The sequence below is a fragment of the Apium graveolens genome, unplaced genomic scaffold (genome assembly GCF_009905375.1).
Source record: "Apium graveolens cultivar Ventura unplaced genomic scaffold, ASM990537v1 ctg8843, whole genome shotgun sequence".
In the NCBI taxonomy this organism is placed as follows: Eukaryota; Viridiplantae; Streptophyta; class Magnoliopsida; order Apiales; family Apiaceae; genus Apium; species Apium graveolens.
In genome coordinates, this window is record NW_027421512.1 from 5,998 (window position 1) to 13,885 (window position 7,888).

At 34.6% G+C, this 7,888-nt stretch overlaps 1 long non-coding RNA gene across 1 annotated transcript; it reads left to right on the forward strand.

The window, feature by feature from the left end:
- Positions 1-809: 809 nt before the first annotated feature.
- On the forward strand, positions 810-1,387 carry LOC141705374 (uncharacterized). Its single transcript, XR_012568311.1, has 3 exons — positions 810-1,014; positions 1,114-1,240; positions 1,316-1,387. It is a non-coding gene; the product is annotated as an uncharacterized LOC141705374 (long non-coding RNA).
- The last annotated feature ends 6,501 nt before the right edge of the window (positions 1,388-7,888 follow it).

Here is a 7,888-nt window from a genome sequence, read left to right on the forward strand (position 1 = left end):
ATTAATTATTACATCAAAATTAAAATAAGTTAATTAATCTTGATGTGAGATGGATTGAGGTTCTTGTTAATTAATTTCTTATATGTAGGTTTTGTCTTTATATCTGAAAAACTGATTAAATGTGCCTTTCAATAAATCAATTAGCTATGTTGTTTTATGCATAACTTTTTACATTTAGTTACTACAAAATTGGTGAAATGTTTAACTTTCTTAATGTACTGGCTGAATTTTTTCGTTTGCTTTTAAGACTGTAGAATGTTTAACTCTTGCTTGTGATCCAGTCTATTTAATTATCAAAACATCATTATTCTTTCCCAGCTTGGTGATGTTTGTATTGATATAGACTGATTCACTCTTAAGCGCAAATCACCCAGCTTGGTTTAACTTATTCTAATTTTTTATATTTATATTCCAGTTTATCTACAAGATTCGGTTTGTGTCCGTGCACTTTCTTTCTGCTGCTTGCTCAACCACGCTCAAGCGCGAGAAATACTGAAACAAGAGTAAGTATTGTGAGATATATTGACATATTTTATTTAGCATTAAACTTGTAGATAGACTTCAGTGGCTTGCAGATAGAGGCCTTTCAGTTGTGTTTATAATTGGCACAGAAGTGCTGATCCTTTCAATTCTTATTGTTGTAACAGATCGGGAGGTCAAATTTGGTTGTTGATTGTTTTTATGGTTCTCATGACATTGGGTGGCGCAAGTACTAGCAGTGGGGGGAACAGGTACTAGTAGTGGCGGAAGGGGAAGGGGAAGGGGAAGATGAAGGGGAAGAGGACGAGGAGGGGCCAGGGGCAGAAGTGATGTAGGGGACAGGGGAAGGGCAGAAGCAATGGGAAGGGGTGATGGCGGTGATACCATGCATATTGAAAATGGTGGCAGAGTTGATGAGTAGGAGGATATAGCAGTTATTGTTGAAAGTCTTTAGCGGAAAGCTTCACAGGGCGATTTTCACAAGAGACCGATAAATGGGGTTAAACTTGGGACTGTTCACTTTGTTGACGGATGGTAATGTAACTTAATATTTATTTTACTAAAATTTTTATAGTCTTGTTATTTTTTTTTTTGGTCAGAACTTGAATTTTTGTGTTATTTTAACTATTACAGTATCAAAGAGGCTCATTATAAAAAGACTCTACTGGCCATTGTTCGATCTCTTTGGGACAAAGATACCATCAATACAAGTGGCAAAACAAGAGAAGTTTTTCTGGATAATTGTGCAATTGATTACAGGGTATTTAAGTACTTACGAGTTGGTAAATTAAGAGTTTGAATTTAGGCTAAGAATTGTGTTTATTTTGTTTGGCAGGTTTTATTACAACTATGAGTGTACAGATGAAGAAGGAGATAGATATGCTAAAGCTCATATTCAAAATAACTGGAAGCAACTTCTGAGCAGGAGAAGAGTCGCGCGGATGAGAGAGTGAAATTAGCCATAAGTCTAGGCTACACTCATGCAACCAGACTTATGGTGAAACCACATTATTTTAACGAGGGTGCTTGGGAAAGCATCACTAAGCATTGGGAGACCGAAAAATTTAAGAAGGCTTCGGAGATAGGGAGAAATAATCGTGCTAAGTTGGACTTCAATCACAAAAGTGGGGTTGTTCCCTTCTGTGTGAGAAGATGGGTACACTCTAATCCCTTTTGTTATGCATTTATACATGTGCAATTTTTTACAAGCTATTTTGTACATTTTGAAGCACTGTCTTGTACATGCTCTGTCTCTCTGTCTCGGCTTGTCAAACTCCTGATCTTGAGGTTAGTAAATAATAAGTTTGGTAAGAAAAGGCCAAGAAAATGGATAATAAAAGCTCCATCTGTATTCAACATTTTAATTATAGTCAAAAAGTGGATGAGTGGATGTCATGTAACTGTAGATTTCAATGATGTCAAGGAGGAATGAGTTTTTAAACCAGTGTGCCTTATTTATTTTGGACTTTTTTGTTTGTGTTCTTTTAATTTTTCATACAAGTTGGTACATTGGCTTTAGCTTGAATTTGCTGCTGAAACAAAATTTGCAGTGTCTTCCGTTTGGCTGTTGGTTTCAGCTGTAAAATGCAGGCCTTAAAATTGAATCTATTTCGACCTAGAATTAGTAATAAAATTTAGATTACCTGCTTAAAATTTAGTAATAAATAATAATAATTTTTTATCTAATTTACTATATATAGTTAGAAAAACGAAGTTCTTTATCGGGGTTATTGGGAGCTGATGAGGCAGCTAGATTAATGACATCTCAGTCCGCTCAGGCCTCTCAAACAAGCATTCCAGATAATGCATACTCACTTATCCGCAGGGTTCTATCCGAAGTGACCAATATGGTGAAGTCTTTAGACGGCATGGATCGAGTTCCTCGTGCAAAACTTAATGAATTAATTGAAAAATCAGCCACTATAGCTTTTCCAGACAATACCAATCGGTGCAACAATCATCATGGGACCAATATATGCGGATTGCAAATGAGATCATTGATCAAGTGATGCAGAATTTGAGAAAGTTATTGTGGAGGTAACACTTTAACTTTAATTGTGAAGTTAAATTTCAGCAATTGATGTATCAGATTAGCAGATTTAGGGTTATAGTATTACACATCTGAATCTTTATTTCTTAGTATTACACATCTGAATCTTTATTTCTTGCTCTGTGTGGTTGTGATTAGAATAATTTTAGCTAAATCAAAATTAGGGTTTGTGTAATTAGTGAATTAATTATTTTCACATCTGTTTGAAATATTTTATAAATTTAACTCCTGTTTAATTTGAAGCTCTATGTTCTCATTTCTCGATAATTTTGTTTCAATTATGTTAAGGTTTTTAGATGTAATTGGAAATACAATCTCGATAAAGTTAATTGGATGTTGGATCTTGCATCTGGTTTTGTTATCCGATTTGAGGGATAATTCTCTGCTTTTTTGTATGGATTATATTTTTTATGTACATGGAATGTTAAGGAACATTTACAATGATGAATCTAGTGATGTTTACTTGTTTGAGATAATGGTAGTGTTAATTGTGGATTGTAGATTTGATAAGTGTTGTTAACTTCAGATTTCTATTCACGAGAATAAGTAGAGCCTTTTTGGAAGCTGTATTTGTTGTTTTTGGTGTCACAATCTTAATTTAGATAAGGGTCTGTTTTCTTCCATATTGATCTTCCAAGTTCTGTGTTATTGACCTGCCCAAGGCTTTTACGCTTAAACTGTCAAAAGATGTTTCTTTTCCATCCGTAAGCGAGGGGTTTTATACATATCAATTATGTTTTTTGTTGGTATTTTATCTTGTATAGATAGTTTATAAACATTTATTAGGTGAGATATGAGGTTAACAGACTCATTTTGCGCTTAGTGTATTTGTTCTACTTTATGACATTGATGTAAGTTGTGAAGTGAAGAAGTTATGCTAACATTTTTCTTCAACTTAGCTAACTTGATTCTGATTAAATAAACTTATATATATATGGTGCAGTTACTTTACCTGTACAGAAGCAGCTGCTTTTTGGAACATGAAATTTGAATTTCAACAGCTTAAATAATTACTTAAACGCACGTTATTTTTTGTCTATGTAGGATGATACACCAGAAAAAGTTCCAGGGGAGCATACCAGGCTTTTACTAGAAATGGATGACGAGCACGATCTCGTCCCGAATTTGTTATCCTGTCCTCTTTATGAGTAGTTTTTATAAGTTTAATTACTTTTGTTAGCTGATACTTTTAAGCAAACTATGTAGTAGTTAACTTAAACTTGATGTAGCAGCTGCTATTTGGTATAACAGCTGCTGTTTGGTACTTATTTGATAGTTTTTAATGGATTTGTGGGGAATGTAATTATGTCTTTTCATTTTTGGTTGTTCATTTTTTCAATTTTGACGCAAGTTATTAAATGTGAATGGTTAGTTAAATTGATAAATGAATGAGACAGGTTTCAATTTTAAAGAATTAAGAATATATGGCTCCAGGCCATTTTTGTGTTTGAAATTGACCATATAAATCCACCGTCTTCAGTGACTTTAATAAGTAAGCGGGAATTTTAAAATTCAGTGAAAATCAAGAAACGGGAAGTTTAAATTTTCACCAAAATGTTAAAGGGGCTGTGTGAAACTTTGACTTGAATTAAAAGGCACCGTCAAAGCGGTCGCTTTTATATAAATTCCACCGCGAAAAACAATTTCGACCAGGTTAAAAGCCACCGATAGAAGGCGGTCAATTTTGTACTAAATTCCACAGATTTCAGTCGTTTATAGGTAAAAGTAACCGATTTTAAACCGGTGGCTTTTAGCCTTTTTTCTTGTAGTGTTAGAAGTTGGTCACGTATTGAATGCCAACCTTATTATTTTACATTCAAATCCAGACTATTCCATTTCTTGTGTTAGAAGACGAGAGAATAGGGTGGCTTATTTATTACTCCCACCGTTTCGCTGCATAGTTTACGTACACTATTTGCACGTATTTCGAGGTTTCAATAAAGTATAGTTTCATAATATTTTTTTAAAAAAAAATTTTAATCAAAGTTTAAACATGAAATTTTTTTTCAGATTTTTTTTAAAAAAAATAATATTATAGAAGTATACTTTAAACGAGTATTGAAAAGCGTGCCGAAAAGTAACGTAAACAATTTAGTGGGACAGAGGGAGTAGCTAAGACCAACTCCTTCCTTAAAAATATTATTATAAAAATGAATTTTAGTATTTTAGAATTTTTAATTATATGTCAACTCCAACAACATTCACATTCCTTATAAACGTATGCTAGTAATATTTTAATATTATATTTAAACTCTAGTTATGCATTTAATATGGAGAAGGAGAGATAAATGATTTTTTTATTATTAAAATGAAAATGAGAAATTACTAATGGTTAATTATAAATAAGTTATGAGTGGAGGATGCTAAATTTTTAAGGAAGTACTGGATGCTTGGAGCTCTATTATATACAAAATTTCTTAAATTTTAATTTAAGATCTTAAATAGCTAACTTGTTGGAGTTTCTTTAATGCCCTGTTTTTAAATTGTCAAAAAATTGTTACGATTCCTTCAAATATGCTGTGGGAGTCTCTTTTATATGATATTTCCTAGTAATGAAATCTGTCTTTTCTTCAAAAAAAGTACATCTTATAATAATATATAATTTTAATTTAATATGTAACTATTAATTTATATATTACATGAGACTCATATGCTTAAATAAAAATATATATTCTTATACATTTACTGAATTATTAATTTATATTATAGTTCTCAAGTCGGGACTATCAAAAGTTATAAATTGATCGAGTTTATTAATTTATCAATATTTAAAGTTTAATTGTACTTTAAATTTTACAGAAATACTAAGTGATAACAAAAATGATTCAAAACAGATAAATGGCATTCATCATTAAATCAAATCAAAGACAGATGAATGATTCAGAAATAGATGCAGACTCAAGTGTTTCCCAGCACACAAAAATTCATACAAACTGCATAGTCTCAAAATGAAAAGATAAGATAGCTACATATAGGGACAAGTACTTATTAATTCCCTAACAAACTAATTTGGAAGATAGTAGAGATAGTGCCAATCATTATGTGAGCTGGTAAGTCCTAGTTGTCTGTAGCACGGCAGTGGTCCCAGAAGGCTAGTGGTGAATAGCAGTCCCCTTAATACTCCCCCTCAAGCTGGTTATGAGGCACAGTAACAGCCAGCTTGTGCACGTGTGACTAATGAAGAGAGACATGTAGGATTTTGGTCAGAATATCAGCAACCTGAGAGCTAGATGAGACTTTTGCAGGAATGATGTGTCCAACCTTGATTTCATCTCGAACATAGTGACAATCAACATCAACGTGCTTCGTTTTTCATGTAGGACAGGATTGGCAGCTATGGCGAGAGCTGCTTAATTATCACAATGAAGTATAACAGCAGGAATGTGTCCAAAGCCAAGGTCTTTCAGCAGAGCCGTTAGTCATGTAATCTCACATGTTGTGAGGGCCATTGCCCGATACTCTGCTTCAGCAGAGCTTCTTGCCACCACGGTCTGTTTCTTGTCCTTCCAGGAGATTGGAGAATTACCAAAGAAAATGCAATAGCCTGTTGTTGAGCGTCTAGTATTGGGATAACTAGCCCAATCGCTGTCACAATAGGCATAGAGCTGTGCAGCACTGTTAGTAGCCAACAATATTCCTTGAGATGTCGATCCAACCAAGTACCTGAGGAGTCTCTTTGCTGCTTTTAGATGAGCACTTGTAGGAGTTTACATGAATTGGCTTAACAGTTGGACTGAGAATGCTATGTCAGGCCTAGTAATAGTGAGGTAAATTAATTTACCCACCAACCTTTGATAGACTTTGGCATCAGGTAGAAGATCACCTTTATCTGGAGTAAGTTTGATGCTTGCTTCAAGAGGTAACTTTAGAGGCTTTGCAGATAACAGACCATATTCTTGAATAAGATCTGTGGTAGACTTTGGCATCAGCAGTTGTTCTGTCCACTTCAAGTCCCAAAAAATATCTCAAGGGCCCCAAGTCTTTCATGTGGAATGTTTGGGATAACATGTCTCTAAGACTGTGAATCTCAGAATTATCACTACCACATATAAGAAGATCATCTACATAAATTAGCACAACAGTGATACTAGAGTTAGATTTTTTAAGAAATAGACTGTAGTCAGACTTTGACTGAGAGAATCCAAGTTCAAACAAGGTAGTAGATAATTTGAAGAACCATTGGCATGGTTCCTGCTTGAGGCCATACAAAGCTTTCAATAGAAGGCATACCAGCTCAGGATCAGATTTGGTGTACCGGGTATTAACTGTAATTCTATCTCCAACATGAGAATAGCCTTGAGCACTCCTCATAGCAGCAGTCTTTGCCATTGGATAAAACTTCACCAGAAACTTTTACGCAAGATCTTGCCACGTAGTGATGGACCCAGCTGGTTCAGAATGTAACCAGTCTTTAGCCTTATCCCTCAGTGAGAATGGGAAAAGCCTCAACTTGATAGCCTCATCAGTCACGCCATTATACTTAAAAGTGCTGCAGATCTCGACAAAATTCCTTATGTGCATGTTGGGGTCTTCAGTTGCCGCTCCTCCAAAAGAAACAGAATTCTGCACCATCTGAATAGTGCCCGGCTTGATTTCAAAGGTGTTAGCTTGAATAGCCGGATGAAGGATGCTTGACTGAATGTCATCAATTTTAGGCCGAGAAAAATCCATAAGAGCTAGATCAGCTTGAACAATACGATCTCCCATGTTTACTGGTTCTTTCTGCTCAGTTCCTGAATCCGAATCCTCAAAATCTAACTTCTCCGGAGTATCAAGAACTTCGTCTTTCTCCTCAGCTGTATCTAAGGTCCTCTTGCGAGCACGAGAACGAGTTTGCATAAACGCTTGCTAAAGTACCTGAAACACAACCGAAAAGAGTAATTAACTACTGCGTCCTAATCACTGAGTCCTAATGACCAATGATGGTAAGTACATAAACTAAACAAATACGCCGAGTCCCCGGCAGCGGCGCCAAAAACTTGTTAGGGCGAAATCACGCACTAATATTCACGCAAGTATACGCGTTCGCAAATAATATAGAATACTTTCTAGTTCGTTCCCTCAGAGACTCAGACTAAGTTTTGTCTAATTAAACTCACTCACCAATGTATGACTACTTCTCAATGTTAAGATAATAACACTTAAAATCGTTGATTAAATATTAACTATAATTAACTACTTAATTAACCACTTAACTAACACTTCAACTTATCAATAATAAAACACTCATGAGATCACAACTTCATTATTACTTCCTTCTATAACCATTGTTATTACCTTTAGCATGTAACAGTGATGATATTAATCGAATAATACGAAACTGATAAAAGCCAACTTTCATTGTACTAATACCATTCT